The sequence below is a fragment of the Onychostruthus taczanowskii genome, unplaced genomic scaffold (genome assembly GCF_017590055.1).
Source record: "Onychostruthus taczanowskii isolate IOZ18803 unplaced genomic scaffold, ASM1759005v1 scaffold67, whole genome shotgun sequence".
Classification (NCBI taxonomy): Eukaryota; Metazoa; Chordata; class Aves; order Passeriformes; family Passeridae; genus Onychostruthus; species Onychostruthus taczanowskii.
In genome coordinates this window covers 6,039,923-6,058,720 of record NW_024504455.1, presented here as the reverse complement: position 1 = coordinate 6,058,720, position 18,798 = coordinate 6,039,923, and positions in this window count along the sequence as shown.

The window sequence follows — 18,798 nt, the reverse complement described above, 5'->3', positions numbered from 1 at the left end:
AGCAAAACCAAAATTGCCACTATCCTCAGAAGCCCTTTACTCTTGTCCTTCATTTCAGACACTCACTGTCTCAGTGAGATTACACTGCAGTTTGGTGGAGGTAGTTGAGAGGGCACAGTCAAACTACAGCAAGACATCTGAACCATGTGTGCGGTATCCTTTTCATTTCAGGTGTTTACTTAATGGAAGTCCTGGCAGTTGGATTTATCCACTTGTGGAGAGTATTTTAATTTATATCAAGATGGCACACAAGAAAGGCATGAGGGGAGATTTTTCTGGTAAGTAACTGAACAACTAGAAATTGAAGTTTCATGGGAAATCAATGCAATTTCAAGTCTTCCGTGAACTTCCACAGCAAGGCTGAGAAACTTCCTTTTCAAATTGTGTCTGCTATGTTCAATCTATCTAGATTACTGCAAAATAGGCCTAAAGTTTGGATCACTGTAGTGGGTATAGATTTTGTATAAAATGCCTATAGAGAACATAGCTGTTAAAAGAAATCATTTTACAGGCAGTATAACATTTAAGAAAACTCTTGAAATTATTCCTTTTCCATTCTCTCAATATGAGACATATGAATTCGCCTATTTTTCAAGCTTTTATCTTGAAGACATATTACCTCACATTGCATGATAGAATCACTTTATTCTATTGTTTTAGAAATCTTATGCAGTCTTTGAAGAGAGCAAGTTAAAAAAAAAAAGAAAAAAAAAGCCTTAGGGTCATGGAACATGTACTGCATGAGTCTAAGTGTGATAGTGTGATAGATGTACAACATCTGCTATGTCTGCTCGTCTCACATCATCTGTGTGACCCAGTTCCTTCTCTCCCATCTCATTTTGAGACATGAACATTGGACCTTACATCTCACCAGTGTTGAATGTGGTATCATCTAAACCAAGGAAAGAAATAAATTTCTTTGATATGGCAGAAAATATCACTTTGAATGTTCTTGTCTCAGTGTAATAAATCCCCCCCAACAAGATGAATAAAGCATAATTTCTTAACGTCTTTGATGAAGGCCAATGAAACTTCCACCTTGTTACTAGATTTTCAATAATACAAGTAAACTAACACTCCATCTGCATTTTTAAACTAATCACTTCAGCCTTCCTTCTTAAGTGGAGAAGAAGGGAGGAAATGGAAGAAGGATACCTAGATTGAATGAGTTTCGTAAAATAAAGGAATATTTATGAGGCTACCAAGCTACTACAATGTCATAAATTGCTTGAATTTTGTTCATAACTTTTAGAAACTTAACTAAACACGTTCACTCTACACTATCTACTGCCTTCTTCCCAATGCAGACACTTTGGCCTTCATCTCTAGAAATGTGTAAGTAGTACTACCCACAAAAAAACCTCCACTATACTAGTCTGGACACAAAGTCCTGCTGAACAAAATACCAGCCAGCTGAACCTATCCCACCTCCAAGATGCTTTCTGTCATAAATTTAGCATTTGAAAACACCCTTCATAGCAGCAATCCTGCTGTGGAAAGCAATTTGGTTAGTGTGTGGAAATTGTAAACTATAAAGAAATTCTGACAGTTTATATTCTTTGACATACTCCGAAAGATCTTTCACTTTAAAAGCATTTTTTCAATATTATATCTAAGGAAACATAAAAAAAAAAAAAGTTAAACATTTCACAGCCTCTAATTTTTCCAAGAATTGGATTCAATTGAGCCTTAACAATTTTATAAGACACAATAGGAGAAAACTAGTTTCTTCTGTTACTTTATGGGAAAGAAAAAACTCCAATACCTCCAGTACTTCTGTTTCTGCTATGGGGACAACTTCTATAATCCACTTTTTGTCATTTGAGAACAGCAGAAGGCTTTTTAAAAAGCAGTCTTTTTTTGGTTTTCATTATATTTTGCTCCAATAGCTAAAAAAAAAAAATTTAAAAAGTTATTCTTGCCTGGCTCTGTAGATTATATAACAGTTTTATATAAAGCAGCTTTTAATATTTAGCAAGTCCTACATAATAGCTTTTAGTGCTTTTAAATGAGATATTAGATATTGGTCTTTTTTACTGTCATTCCAGCAGCACTGGTGATTCTTGTACATCTCTGAATTGTGTCAACAGAATTGAGACAACCTGCTATACACAGTGTGATCTAGTATAAAAAAAAGTAGTGATGTTGAAAAGCTTACTGCTTTATAAAAATGCTGCAAGAATTTCTGCAGCATATTTTCTATCCTGTTTTTCAATGTTTATCAAACAAAATTTTAAAGCCCTTGTATATATTTGTGCATCCATTCAGTTTTGTCTGATGAATTTATATATAAATTAATTAATAAATAAATTGGAAACTAGATGGAGTTAATTTCAATTGTTCTAATCTCTGTTATTTGCCAAAGGTCTAACAGTTATTCTCAAGTATATTCATGATTGAATAGTTTAATAGAATTAGAACTGGATTCTTTTGAGTGCAGACCTGTTCATAGAACAAATCATAATACAGAAAAAAAAATCCATGGAAAAATCATATTCTCTTGTGACAAAAAGTAGATGAGCATAGTAAATATCACTCTTTGATATGTTTGTCCCAAGATTTTTCCTGTACATCAGGTTTTTATGGTATTGGGCCTTCAGACTGCTGAAATGTGGCAAAGCTATCTCTTAAGTACCTGAAGCTGTTGACAACTGCAGCTAAATATTTCCTTCCTCTTGTTTCACATATATTGAGTCCTCAGGCTTCACCAGCTTCTGTATGACTAATGAAATATTCAAAACTCCACAGAACCACTTACAAGCCTATGCCACAGAAACACCTGTGTTTTTATTTTCATTTCCTAGCCACACTTAACACAGGGAAGATTTTACCAGGGACATTTCTTGGGAAGGTCTCCTTGCTGGCACAATTAGAGGCAGGTAGGGTTTAATAGTACTGAACAAACTGGCACTGAAGAGGATTCCTGACACATGGCTTTGATTCTCCCTGATGAGCCTCTGAGTCTCTTTGCAAGGCCCCCTGAGGTTCAGCCATCATGATGGCACTCCCTGTTAAATATTCCTTGAGGAGACAGTGACAGTGCTGCTCACTTTTGACAGAATCTCTGGGTTGGAAGAGACCTTTAAGATCATTGGGTCCAACCCATGCCCTAACACCTCAACTAAACCATGGCACTGAGTGCCACATTCACTCTATTTTTAAACACATCCAGGGATGGTGACTCCACCACCTCCCCAGCCAGACAATTTCAGTGCTTTATCACTCTTTCTGCAAAAAATTTTTCCATAACATCCAATCTAAATTTCTCTTGGCACATCTGAAGACTTTGTCCCCTCGTTCTGTCATTTGCTGCCTGGAGAAATATATCAACCCCTACCTGACTACAGCCACCTTCCAGGAAGTTGAAGAGAGTGATAAGGTAATCCCTGAGTCTCCTTTTCTCCAGGCTAAACAGCCCCAGCTCCCTCAGTTGTTCCTCACAGGGTTTGCGCTCCCAGCCCCTCTCCAGCCTTCTTGCCCTCCTTTTTCCCCAGAAGACCCAGTGGTGAAACCCAGTCTCCTCTATGCCATGCATGCTCAACTCTCTCTTCCCACCCGTGTCCAAATTGTTAACTTACAGGGGTTTTGTTTGTCTAATTATTTGGGGGTTTTACCTTGTTTTTAACAACAGCAATTGAAGAACAACATCTCAATCCTCTCCCTCCCAAGTGAGTATACCTAAACCACATATCTGTCACTCCCCATGGATCTGCTATGTTATTAGTTTCAGGTCATGCAGAGTTCTTTTATTAGACTCCATCACCTACAAGCAATGTTGCCTGCAATGATCCTGTTTCCCCCACAAAAATCACAGTGATCAAGGTCTGATCTGTGTCACAGAAATTCATATCAACATGCACTCCCAAGTTGTTCTGAGACCCTGAACAACAAGAAGTCTGGAAAACACGTGCCTCAATACTGTGCCATAAAGCTGAACTGATTAATTTCGCCCTTTCCTTTCTGGCTATGTTTCTCAAAGCTTTTTTTGATGAGCCAAGGTTTGTAGTAAAGAGAAGACCTCAGTGGTAATTCTCACATCAAATTTTCACCTTCACTGCAAAAAAGCAGTCTCTGGATGGAGTGAGCTGGTCCTGAGTCATCCACTGGTGGCTTCAGCTGCCAGGCATGTTGTTGCAGTAGGACATCCCATAATCCTCACCTCCTAATAACAGAACCTATTAGCAGCTATCATTTCAGATAGCCATGATGATTTAAAAAATAAATGGTCTTCCTCTGTTATAAGCTGTTTGTACTGGTTCCAGGAACAGGCTTTCTCACTTTCTGAGACTGTTCAAAAGCTGCACTACTTTTAAGAAGTTTATATGATAGTCACTGAATCATTCTGAGAGTAGCAGTCTTCCAGAATTCTTTATTAACTGTACTCCTCCTGGAGCTGGACATATGCCCATTCCTTTGTAAGGAAATCGAGTTGTTTCTGTCACAGCAGGCAGTTCTCACAAGCTTTAGATGCTCTTCCCCACCCTCACTATATGCTAGACGATTTAACATGTTTCTCTCACAGTGACTGTACACAAGGATAATAAATGACTACCCATTCCAAATCCTGCCGTGCCTCTGGCATTTTCCTCTTGATGATCTCAAGAGCACTATTATCACCAAATATACACCTGTGGCTAAAAGATAAAATAGCAAAGTACCTTCTTCTCTTGGAAGAATGCCTTGCAGAACAAGACTCATTCATCTCCCAACTATTTTGTTTAGGTGCTCCCAAACACACATTTAAGCACTACTCTACGCTTCATCTGATGCACAAAGCAGCAGTCAGTGTACACTGCTTCTCTGTACAACTGCCCCTCTCCCTTTCTAAATCTTCTGGAGCTGAAAGAGCTGCATCATAAAATTTTCATTTAATCTTAATTGAGCTTCAACCAAGGTATGACAGTAGCACTATTTCTCTGATATCACCAAGACCAACTTTTTCCAAGTCCCATTAGAGAGAAGTGCCAAGTTTTAAATTTCTTGGTACAGGCAGGCAGTCCCAAAGCATCCCTGGCACCCCTCAGTACTGACAAAGTACCAGGTATCAACTTTGCCATTTTCTTGTTACAAGGAATGCTTTTGCAGTTCCTGCATGCTGGGCAACATCTGCTGAAGCTACTACTGACTCTCTCCTGTGCCACAATGATCTGCTTCCTATGGAAAAGTTAATGCCAAACAGAGTAAAAGAGGGACAGATCAAAAGGGTGAAAATGGGCAAACTTTGTCCAATAGGCTCAAGTTGAACACAAATGAAGACGAAAGAACAGGCGAGCAGATGAGCACGTCTCTTATCAGTCTCACCAATGCTGTTTATGTCTCTGCCAACTTGCTCAACTAATCCATTCTGCAGGTTGACACCAAACACAAATAGAAGCAGCTGCAGAGCAGGCATAAAAATTCTGGAATTCAAATCTCTAGATGATGATTCAGTACAATGGCAGCCTTGATTCTTCCCCTTGTTTATTTATTATGGCAAGGCTAGGAAGAAACCATTCCAAGCAGACAAACTTGGAGGGCAGAGTTAAATAAAATTTAATAAACTGAGCTAGTTAGAAAAAAACCAGAAGGGTAAAGTTGAAAGGCAGCAATTTCTGACAGAGATTAGCATCAATCAGAAAAGAATGATACTACTTGGAAAGCAGTTGAGAAAAACTAAGGTAATTCAGTTGGGTGAGGGCTCTTCTGTTTCATCCTGCTGTTTAGGGCTGCAAATTCCTTCATAGAACTTGCCAGTGTTCTTTGGAATTGTGAAAGCAAACTATGATGTGCTTTTATAGTTAAAGAGGCTAAAAAATAGTGCCAGAACTGTGACCCTTCAACTAATTTACCTCTCAGTGACCCAGGGGAAGGGTGAAGGCTAGGATAAGGAGATAAATGCAAATATAGTATAATAAACTGTAGTTTATAGAACTACATCTCCCTCATGGCATGCTGCATCCAACCTGTACCTATCCTTAACCCAAAAAGCATATCTCCCAATTCATGAACTTTCAATCAAATGTAAATTTTCTTCTTTTTTTGTCTATGTCAAGCAAATTAAACTCTCTTTTGCTGTATATTTATCCTTTAGCTGGCTGTAGTCAACTTGTTTCTGTTCAGTTTGGGTCAGCTCACAATGCTGACTTTGCCATACACAGCAATTCCACCAGGCTCAGTGCAGCTGCCAGCATGGCACTGTCTCCCATGACTCTGCTCTGCCCCTGGTTATACACAGTTTCCTCCTCTTGACTAAGCAGCTCCAGCACCACTGTTCATCTTTGAAAGAATCATATTCCAAATCTTTATTCCCTGTCCCAGGAGTCTATCTTTACTCTTCCATCCCAACATTTCTCCTCATGAGACCAACTACACATTAAGTTTTCAGTCCGGCCAGTTCAGTTACATTGTATTCTGATTAATATTTAGTCCCTTTAGCCAATTTGAAGGCTAATCCTTTGGGCACCACTCTATAAAGAAGCCATGCTACAGATAGAGGTGGAATTATGAAAATGGAAACTTGCACATTTGGACCAAGAGTGAAGTCACATGCAATTAAGGAGTTTCTTTGGTTAAAAAACATCACCACACACAAGCTTTCTACTCTCAGTTCCTGTATCAAATAAAAATTAGGCACTATTATGCTTATTAGCATGCAAAACTTAATTCAACTTCACTTACTAGCAGAAGTAATATGGATTGTAAAAACTAATTCACAGAGGTCTTTCAAACTACAGTAATTTTTTCCCAATTTTATTGACTTTCATATGGCTAATATCTGCAAAATATGCTACAGTAAAGAATGTGTTGAATTTGGGTCTCCCCATGTACATTTTCCTCACACACTTGATGACCTTGATACTGATTATTGTTGCATTCCTCTGCCAATGGCAAGGATTTAAAAATACTGTATGTATTTGTGATTATTAATTCCATGTCTTCTACTTGATAAGAATATCAAGTCTACTTAGTGATTTATTCCCCCTTGATTAACTTGAAAACTATTATTAGCTAGCTATATTAGCTACCTATCTAATTATGTGTTAGGAAGGTTTTGCACTGAAGAAAACAGGGACTCAGTTGTCCTTGATGCACTCCTGTTTATCATTCTCAGATTTGTAATAATTCTTCCCAGACCAGCCTTCCTTTGTTCCCTGAGTTTTAGCTTTTGTAAAAAGAGCTCTCATAAATTGTGTTTCTTTTGGGGATAAAATATTCATCAAACTATCAAACCATTACTATTTTATAACAATTTACATTATCCTCACACTTAAATGCTAAGGTTTAAAGTTTTGGGGATTTTTTTCGTGTCCATCCCCCTTGACATACACATCTGCCTTTCCAATCCCTGTGTTTTTAGCTCTATGAACATCCTGTGCCAAGCAGGTCAAACATTCCCATCAGAGCAAGCTTCTGAACAGCTAAACACAAAACCTTCTCAATGATCCACTTCTTTCATACTAAATATAACCTTATTTTCTTGTTTTGCAGACCAATTCCTTTTGGACACATATCTGACTAAGTGACTAACATTTCAGTTTACAGAAACTCCAGGTTCCACATGTACACTTTCACATTGAATTTTGCTGAAGTAGAAAATACTTGTTACTGCTCCATTGTCATTATGGGGGGGGGGGGGGGGGAACCCAAACACAACACTTTTCTGCTTAAACTCAAATAACTTGTTAATTAAAAAAAAAAAAAAAAAAAAAAAAGGCAAAAAAGCCTACACATAAACAGAAACCCACACCAGAAACAGCAATTCTGTGGAGTGCTGTTTGCCTGTCTTGAAGTGTCTAGCTACTTAGCTGTCTTACTCGTAGTAAAAATTTAATAAGGAACCAATCCCACTCTTAAAACTCAGAGCTCTCTCAACTTTATCAGTGATGCTTCTTCACAATGGTACTTCAGAACCACCACTTTAGCAGTCACAGAAATTCATTTCATTAGTTGTTCTTCACAGCTGCTAGTCATGTATTTCTTGATTTAACTAACAAGAACTTAGCCCATGCAAGAGTGGCCCCCTTTAAGGCTCTAGTGAATTATGCTTAGCCTTTCTGTAGATAATTTGCCTAGATTAAAATGTCTTCTCAAAGAAACCAAACAGACCCCCATCCATTCATGAACTGAAATTCAGCATGTACTTTTTGGCAGATAGGCACAGACAAAACAGATGGAGATTAAAAAAAAAAAAGCTTGATTTTGTATTTCTCCAGGAGCCAGTTCTGCCAGATCATTTGTGGATTTCCTCACATTTGTTTTGCTGAGATACTATTGTCCACAACCATTGACAGTAGTCAAAATAATCCTCATCCATAATAGGCTTAATGTCTGAGCCAAAACCTGACTCCTCCAAGAGGTAGTTTAGTTAATATCACTGAACATCAGAATAATTCAGGATATAGCTTGCTGGGGCTGTACTTCCCATGAGCACAGGTGATCATTTCTCTGTGTGTGTTCACACAGACCCATGCTCACAAACCCAGTGCTAGACAAAAAAATCCTTCTTTCCCTTTCCAGCCCATGACACTTTTCTCATTCTCTCTGCCTGTATTTCTAAAGTTTAATTTTGGCTGAGATGAGAGACACAGGATCCATCTCAAATGGGCACAAAGCACCATGCCCTTACTTGGCTCTCTCTATATATAATTTTCAAGCTGGCAATCATGTGCCTTGGTGGCACACTGACACAGAGGCACTGGCCATGAGCAGCATCTGCTCTTAGATATTTGAACATGGGCATCTCACTCAGCAACAGAGCTCACTGTGCTCTTGCAAGCACAATGAAAAAGGTGGCACTTTATCTTTCTTGAAAGAAGTGTGAACATGTGCATGGGAGAACACACAAATATACATTGGATTTGCAAGTCTTTTTGATGTACAGGAAAAAAAAAAACAACAACTAAAACCCCATGTTTTAATTATCTTTGAATCCTACAAGACTTACTGTGCTCCATTTGCTGTTCTTCCTTTCAATAGTGATGGATAAAAACCTCTATTCATTTGCTATCAAGACTTGCCAAATTATCATAAGAATACACTAGAGTAGGTAGCTGTCCTTGCAGAACAAAATGAGTTCCAAACACCTTAAATTCATACGTCCAGAACAATTTTTAAAAGGTTCATTTAAGTTCAAAGGATAACTCAGAAGAAGCCATAGGATCAGTAAAGTGAAACTCAAAAGGAAAAACTAAGGGCATCTTTTCTACTAACTCTTCCCCCTTCTCAAAAAAAAAAAAAAAAAAAGAAAAAAAAATTTAACGTATTATCGCACTTACAAAGTGAATTTGAATTGGCTACACCACTTAAACACAAATATAAACTTATTCTATCCCAAAACATTTCTTCCTTAAAGGTTTTCTTGTCAAGGGACGGGGAGAAGAATGTTTGTGCATTTGGTGTTTTGTATTTTTTTTTTTTTAAACAGCATTTGTCCCAGTGGACTGTTTGGGCTGTGAAAATAAAATAAAATCCATTCTATGTATACATCAATAAATAGTTTCAAACACACATAGATGTCTTCCCTTCTCCAAGTTAAGGAATGCACAATTTTCCCATCAGTGCAATAAAAATACAGTTAGTGGCTAAAACCAGAAATATTTTACTTTTTGCTAAAGTGTCAATAATTTTCTTTTATTTTAAACACTGTAGGTTTCAAGTGTAAGAAAAATTGATACAAATCCTGTCATGTATATCACATATTTCAGTACAACTCCAAACCTATCTCACTTCTAATTCCCTATATAATATGTAAATTATTGAACCGTATAGTTTTGCCAATGTCGTTCTACTGTGAAAAGCTAGTTAATTCAAAAGAGTGAAAAAACCTTTAGTTTTAACAAGGTAATTGAAAACAATTCATTTACAGCTGTAGACTTAGAAATTTCCTGAGGAGGCTTAGTAGATGTTAAAAAAAAAAAATCAGAAAATATACTGCAAGAGAGAAACAAATAAAAACAATCTTGAAGAATAAATTTAAAAAAAAAAACAGATGAAGGATGAGAAGATTATTGGCTTTGACTGGAAGAACTTATGTTTATCATCACCTATATTTTATCTACTAGTCAGTCCAGGGGGTTGATTCCCAGAGGTATGTCTGTCTCTCTCAGCATCATGCTACAAGGCAGTAGATAATACAAAGTGGAACTGTAGTTAAAATTCTTATTATGTGCTGGTTTCCCTACTGTTGCCTCTAAGGCAAAAAGAGACCACTGAGCTCTATTGTATTGAAGCTTTCAAATGCAATTTCAGCCTAATGCTTTGCATTAATATGTGGCATCTCTGAGTGCTCTGCTCTACTGCTGAAGGAAAGAATGACTCAGGTACTGTGAGAGGCACATCTGTGATTACATATGGCAGTGGTATTTATGCTGCAAAGCCACTGGCAAAACAGCTTAAAAATTAATGAGAAGAAAGTTCCACCACAAAAATGGTGGAGCCAATTTATGTAGACAGATTAACGTGCCCCAAAGAGAGAGAAAACAGAAATTAGTCTACTATCCACACTTCTGCAGATATTGCTAAATTGTCTTTAATAAAGAGAACTGTACATAGACATTAATATGTACCATGAGCATACAGCTTATTCAGCCATGTTATGCTATATAATTTTGAGATTAAGAGACCTCCCAAACAGATATTGACCTGTTTTAGACCTGCATGTCTTCCAGCAACTTATTAGACTATTTGTGAGTACAGACTTATAAATTAGTCTCCAGAGTAGACAATGTTTTAGTTTCTTTTTTCTCTCCATAAATTTAAAATTTGTAGTTTAGTCTTTAGGACTTACTAAATTTAGTCTTACTGGATGTGATGGCTCTGGTAAAGCTATCCCACTCTACAAATGCAGACACAAATACTTATTGTTTCTACGAATGCTGCATATTAAGAGAGAGAGTGCTAGGACAGCAATAAGAATGATGTGAAGAAAATTGCAGCTCTTTATCCTAAAAGCCCAGCTAATGCAGTTTATGAGTTATAAAACGGGAATTAAAAGACACAGAGTTTAATACTTTTTTTGACAATTTTTTTTTATTAAAGTGTTACCAATCCCCTATCAATAATAACACCTACGTGAAATACTACAGCTGTTTCCAATACAGTGTTTTTCTTTACTGTTAGCAGCTTCTCTTTCATGAATCACACTATGGAAATTTAGAAGAGTTTTAGTACAAAACATAAAAAAATATTTTTAAGCTCTGCAACTTCAATTTTAAAAAGAACTGCACTCCAGAGTTTGATTTTTTTTTATCAAAGAACCATAATGAAATAAAAGATAACCTCATCGCTGAGAATGATTTCTTATATAAACTATTCAGCATGCCTATGTACATACATCACTTTGGGCCCCATTGCTAAAACCCATCCTATGGCAGAAATCCAAATGAAAAGAGTATTAAATATTGATCCAAGTTAAGATAAAAGCCAAATTCCCATTCAAAATTTTACCAGTGAGGTTTGGGTTTATTTTTAGAATCTTGTATTCTATGTTACTCTTCAAAATGTTAAGGACAAACCTAATTTTTGCATATATAAATTACCCAAGCTCAGACTGAATGACTTTAAACTTACCACTTGTATTATGGCTCACAGAAAGTGGATTTACCTCTGTCATTTTTTGTTACCATCTCTGTGTCCCTCTGCAACGACCCTCCACACAGATCTCTTCTGTACAAATTGAGTTACTACTTCTGCTTCTCCTCCTCCGTCCCACCCCCACCACGTGGAAGGGCACATAGATGTGGAGAAGGCTCGTGTAGGAAGGCACAGAGAGGGTGAAGCAGTGTGTGTTTGTTTTTCAGAAGGAGGAAAAGGTAAAGACTCACATTAATTGCACAAGATGCCTGTTAGAATTGTCACAGACTCTCTATACCAATCAGAGTGCATTAAAGTTGTCAGGCAAGTGGGCAATTAGCAGAATATACCACCTTCCTGTACTGTAGGGCACAGGATTGTCACTTTACACCTCATTGTTTAGCCTGGTCAGCTAAAAACCTCCCTAATTTTCCCATTTTTTCATTGAACAAAACCAAACTAGGGTTATGAACCACTAATTATCTTGGTTTGAAAACAGCTGAAACTGGAATAACCCCTCTGCTTCTGAGCAACCCTGTTTGCTCCTGAACAAATCTTATCTAAGAAAAAGAAGAAAAGAAGGGAGAGGTGCATTATTTATTTGGTTGTGCTTATGTTTTTTAATTATGGCCACCTTTGTTACAGATTTCAAGAAGAGGGTCTGTGAGCTCAGGACCACATTGAACAGATGTCAGCAGATGAGTAAGCTCAAGTGGTCCAGAAGGCAGGGCACATCTGTGGGAGCAGGACACTTGCATTCCTGCCTCTGGTCTTGCAGAGACACTTCAGGAAAGATAAAAGGCCAGGGTAAATAAATATGGTTTTATACTGAATCAGTTATATTCTCAAAGCACATACTAAAGTGCCAAATCAGCAGCAGAGAAGAAAATGCATAGTTTATTAGGAAATGTGTGATACGCTAATAACTTTGAAAAAGTAGCTGGGGAGATGGGAAACAGCCTCTTCAGGCTCCTGTAAGATGTGTGTGTCAGGTCTATTCCACGTAAATGAGCAGGGAACACAAAAATAGCTCTTTTTGGTTTGTTTTAATAAGATGAGCTTTCTCAGCTCAATTTTTACCTAGTGAGATTAGTTTATAATCTTCAAGGAGAATTCCCAACAACTTGCACAAATATGAGCTCAAAGTGTGGTCCTGTTTGAAGCAACAGAGCCACCTTTCCTGTTAAAGCAAGCTGGATTGCTTTTTCAGTTGAATGCCACCTAAGGATGTTATTATTTTAAAAGAGATACTCATTCAGTCTCTGACAAGTTAGGATAAAACAAATTATTTCAGATGTAAGGGACCTACAATGATCAGCTGGTACAAGTCAGGGGACTAGAAGGTAAAGCACATTATTAAGGGCATTGTCCAAATACTCCTTAACACTGACAGCGATGGGTCCACCACCTACCACCTCTCCAGGAAGTATGTTCCAAAGTCTGACCACCCTATTGGTAAAGAAGTGTTCAAAAAAGCTAGGGAATGCATTGAGCATAATAAAACAAACCAGCAAATAATTAAACACAAAAAGCAAATTAAATCTTGATGCTACAGTGTAGACTTGTATCTTCATTTACTTTCTTTTGTTTTTTCCTGATCTATGCATACATGGTCGAAAATGCCTGCAGATCTGTTTGTAGATTGCTTTTCAATGAAAATTATTGAGCCTCTGTATCATATGAAATAAGATTTTTGGCGTTTGCAGAATTTTTAATTAATTTTTACTTCTAGCTTTGGGAAGGAGCTGTCTTGCACAGTAACTCATAGATAGAGATGAAGGTATTTAAACCCACTTCTCAAAAACATCAATATTTCACTCATGTTTACAAGACTCGAGGAATTCTGCAAACTAAAGCATTATATTTGTTGTTTTAAACACTGCTTTCAGCTGCTTCTAGTACAGCAATCCTTCTGAATTTTGTAGGTATGAGGTGTCACTAAGATGAAGTGTTATACCTATTCACGTCAATGTGCACATCATATTATCCTCTATAACCATTCCAAGGATTCATGCCAAGAATGACATAGAAAAACATGAAACTCACTATGAACTGCAGTTACAAACACCCTGATTGCTAACACACTGCTCAGAATGGGAATGAGTCCCTATACTAGGGTATTGCTTTGTTATTATCATCATTATTCTTATTCCAGCAGATTCACAGCCCTTAATGATTTGAGCTTGCAGCACAAACTTGCCTCGAGCATTTTGTAGCCAGGATGGGGAAAACTGGACAAACATCTCTGTATTCATTATTTTCAATGTATTTTAAGGCAACGACATTAGAATCTCACTGAGGGGTAAGAAGGGACAAATGGGGCTGACTGTGCAATTCAAGCCTTTTCCTGGAAGGGATTCTTTAATAGCAGTGGCCAGAGATGCATTTGGGATGATTTGTTACATGGCTCAGGTCACCTTTACAGGAGAAAGAAAATGACACAAACCCAGGGCAGAGGTGAAGGAGTGTGATTTAATTTCCTAAGTATTTTCTGGTTAAGTGTTATAAGACTAGATAGGACCTAGAAAAATCCTTCAGTCCCTTCCCCTATAGTAAGGCAACTTCAGCTACCTTTGTCCTATCTGACCTGGTTTTATGTAAACCTCCCTTAAAAACCTGTCATACCAAAGACACTGCAATCTGCCAGGAAACTTATGCAGAGCTCCAGTCTCCTTTCCATGACTTATTTATTTTTTCCCATAGTATTCAATGCTGAATCTTTATTGCAATTTAAACCTAGACTTCTTAATCTCCCTAACATAAGCATAGGGGAAAAAAAAAAAAGACCTTTTTACAGCAAGACTTATGAAGTAATCTTGCTATTCACCTTGGTGCAGGTAAAGACTCAGCCACAATCACAATATTCTGATCAGTTTTGGCTCTCACTGTGCAGTAAATTGGCATAGCTCAGAAGTTTTTCCTGAGACATACCACAGGTCCTATCACACCTACATAGGCTGCCACCTTCTTTTTACAGGGAAGGCTTCAGGTGTTGGAAATTATACAAAGTTAATTTTTTTTTAAATATAATTTTAGTTAGTTTTGTTCACTTTTGCCCCAGAGGAAGGGAACTAAGGTTTCTTTTCAGGGGACTGTTCCACCAGGCTAGGTCTAATGAGATTAGCATGCCAACAGACTGGGAGTAGAACAGAAGATCCACAAACCACCATTAATGACCATGAAGGAACACCAACTCCAAGCATCCCCACTGGCATGGTCAGAGACACCTGGTCTGGGAAAAGAGGGATAAGAATAAAGACCTAATTATCATTGGAGGCCAAGAAATCCACAACCAGTAGAAACCCAAATACTAAGAGTTGTGCAACTTGGGACCAAGGAACATTGAACCAATTAATTTCTATGGGTTTTGACTGTATAAAATATGTGAAAAATTGCGTAAAGTTTATGTGGGATGAAATGATTTTCATTGCACAACCCAGGCAGTGGATGAAATTATTTCTGTTGCACATCCTGTCCAGAAGAAAATAACACCTTGATTCTCAAACACTAAAAATGTTGGAGAGATTTTTGTTTTTCCCTCACTTTTGATGACACAGCCAAGCTCTTTAATCACTGCTACAATAAATGTCAGTAAATGGTCTCTCTAACAGAGTTGCCATAATAAGTTGCTGCAACCTTCAACTTTTGCAGAACCATCAGTCAGAAGTTTTTCCTCCTCAGAGCAGTGGACCACCACACAAACTGAAGTTACACCAAGTTAATTACCAGTCTCAAAATTTAGAAGGGGAATATCCCAGGAACTAACTCACTGCTTTTATGAGGAAATTATATTTTATTAAAAAAACAGAAGGGAAAAAAAAAAACCCACCAAAAAACAACTACTTGACAAGCAGACAAATTTGGTGTGAAATATAAAGGGAGTGTATAGAAAACTTGCTGCTTCTGGCTGCTTCCTAGCTTTGCATCCCTGCTGGAGGTTTGGGTGCTCCATGAAAAGGAGCATTACACAGCCAACCACCCCAGCTCTTCCCAGATCTGAAATATTAGGGTGGCTGTTCCCTTTGTCACACAGTCCCATATTCACCAGGGGCTAAGACAACACGAAAAACTAGTCTAGAGCTCCTTAAATGACATGAGTTTATGAACTCAGAGAGGATTCAAACCCCCTCCCAGGGCTATAAATAGTAAAAATGATACCCTTAATTGCGTCCTGGAGCATTTGTGTGTTGCAGAATGATGACTGATATTTTAGCTTATGAAAGACAGGAAAATACTTGGGAATTCTTGCCCATTTTAAGGCGTTAGCCTCACAGTCATTAGCCATGAGGCACTCTGCATTCCAATCACAAGGACAAAAAAATTGCCTTGATCTTAGGTGGAGAAAAGGAGGCTGTCTGCAACTTGACCCGCTCTTTTCCACTTAATCCTGGGCCAAGCCTCAAGCTGGCAGCCCATCACACACTGACATCGGCTCAGTGCTTTTATTCAGCAAGAGGGAAAAAAAAAAAAAAAAAACCAAAACAAAACAAAAAAACACCAAGCCAAGAAGTTTGCATTTGCACAGGACACAAAAAAAAAAAAAAAAAGCCAAGAAGTTTGGAGCACTTATTCCGTGCACACTACCAAGTGTTAGCATTTGCACAGGACAGGATTTACCCTCGCTGATCAGCCCTTGGAGCACAAGTGACGCTGCAGAAGCCAGGAGGGCTGCCTGGGGAGCAAGGCTGTGCTTCCATGTATCTTGTTCCAGATTATTTCACACCCCATGTCATACATGGGAGTCAGGAACAAGCTTAATGAATACGGCGCCCAGCAACCAGGATTAGCAGCAGGAAGTCATAGAACATGAGATTAATGAGCTAAAGCCACCAGGCCCAGAACAGGAGCAGTTGGTAAGAATCCAAGATTCACAGCCAAGGACCAGATTCCTACAGAACCTGTTGCCAGAAATAAATTCTTATTGCACCAACACAAAGGGAATAGAAAAGAAGTAGTTCATTTTCAAAGCACATGACTGGAGGACTGAAAGAAAAGCAACAAAAACCCCCAAAAATCGAAACCAAAACAAAAAAAAATAACAACCAAACTAAAAAAGAAAAGAAGAAAAACTAGGAATGACAACCTCCTGCTCAGAAGCAACAGTAAATAAGACACTAATGCACAAGCAAGAAGAATTTTACAGGGCGTTTTTTTTTTTTAAAAAGAGAAAATAGTATGGATTCCAACTGAGGGAAACCCACAGAGCCAGTAAATACAGTCGATAGAGGTTCCCAATATTTTTCTTTTATTCTGACAAAACCCTTTCTCCTTCTTAAAGCTGCTGATGTAGATGCCTTGTTAAAGTGACACTCTGGCATTGCCTCAGTCAGAGCCTGGGTAAGATCTGGATGCAAAGAAGTAAACAGCCATTTGAGTGCATTTGTTTCCTGTTGCTTGAACAAATCTAAACAGCTCTCTTGCCTGTTTCACTGTTAAACATTGATTCCAATAAGAGATTATAACTGAGGAAGAGCAGAATATGTTTTTGCTTCTCAGTTTGTTTCTGCAGGACAGTAGTTTTAAAGGGGGGGGAGGGGTATATGGGTAAACAAAAAATCAAATTAAAAAACATGTCAGATTTTCTGTGGGAATGGATAATTTTGTTATCCAAGTATTAAAACAATAAAAAAAGTCTTACATAAGGTAAAATCACCCTAAGCCAGGAGTCCCAGTTTCAATTTCTCAATTCTTCAAACAAAGCTCCAAAGCAACAACATCTAATATACCCACAAAAATGTAGCTTCAAAGTTCTAGAATGGATACAAACAATATCAACATAAGCGAGAGAAGGAAGCTGGATTATCTTTCTTTGGAGTATCTCATTGTGTGGTGCCCATCATGGATACTCTGACTAGTCTCCTTTTTCTGTGGGATACTGGAGGGAACACTGTTTCTCAGTACCTTACTGCCATGCACACAAGTCATGAGAGAGGAAAGAGAAGCAAGTAAGATTAAAAAGAAAATGAGGAAATAATTTCTTTGCTGGGCAGCACATTGCCTTTAAAATTGCTCGCCTTCCAGATGCTCCCCAGCTACAGCAATTGGCAGATGGCAATGACTGCAGATGGGTGGGCACAGCTGAGACACTGATACAGCTGCGAATAGCTGGCTCGGCAGTGTTTGCTTTTCCTTCTGCCAGCCACAGTCACAGCACTTCTAGGGAGTGGGTGGCAAAATAAGGAGAGGATTTCCCAAATTCATGGCAGAGGAAAAAGCCTTCTGTTAACATCACTGTCTTTATCCTTATTATCCAAAGTGCATAGTATTATAAGACATTTTTCTTATTCATTAACAAGAAAAGATATACTTTGCCATCTATTAATTAATGCCTGTGATTAATTTAGAGAAGATTTATTAGATGCAGGTCTGGTGTTAATTCACCCTCTTTCTTACAGCTTGCCACTCAGCTCTTATGAGACCACACATTTTGTCCTAGTTCTGCACTAATTCCTTTAAGAGCAAATAGCAAGCTCTGAAACAAAGTCCACTAAAGTCAACTTTACCTTCACGGCCACCTACAAAGTTACACCATGGTAAACAATAACAAAGAGACCAAAACTGCAAACCACATCAATGATTGTGCAAATCTCTTTGCCCAAGCCATAAAATATGCTGCAGATTTTTTTTATCTTTCTCCGACTTCTAGTTGCTCTCATGTCAGTTTTATCTTTATAATCAATTTTACTGATTCTCTGCATCATCAAGATATTTTTGTCTAGGGAAGGCCTCAGACTGGCAGGCTAACAATTCACCAGTAAGAAGGATGCTAATAACCATTTGTACCTGGAGTACTGAATACCACTGAATACCATTTAAAAGGCAAACAATAATTAAGATCTATACATTTTAATAGCATAAAAACCAGCCCAGCATATCATCTCATATTTTGAAAGAGCATTCTGAGTAACGAAGAGCATGCTTAGAAACTGAAAATTTGAGAGCAAGAATTCCTATCTGCACGCTTAGTTTACACAGATAAACTTCAAGACTGAAGTGTAAGTATGTGCTGGTAGACATGTACCCCCTTCTCCACCTGCCTTCCTAATTATCATGACTGCAAGCATAGGTAATAAGAAAGTTAATGTGCATTCATTCTGTTACAATGCCTACAGTCACCTCTCCTACAAAAAAGTGCAGCTGACAGAGCCTGTTAATGTCCAGACTACTTCTAGAGCTCAGTTTTCTTAATCTTTGCCTTTCCCCCTTCAATAACATCCAACTGATGGAGTCTCAGTCTGTCATAACTGA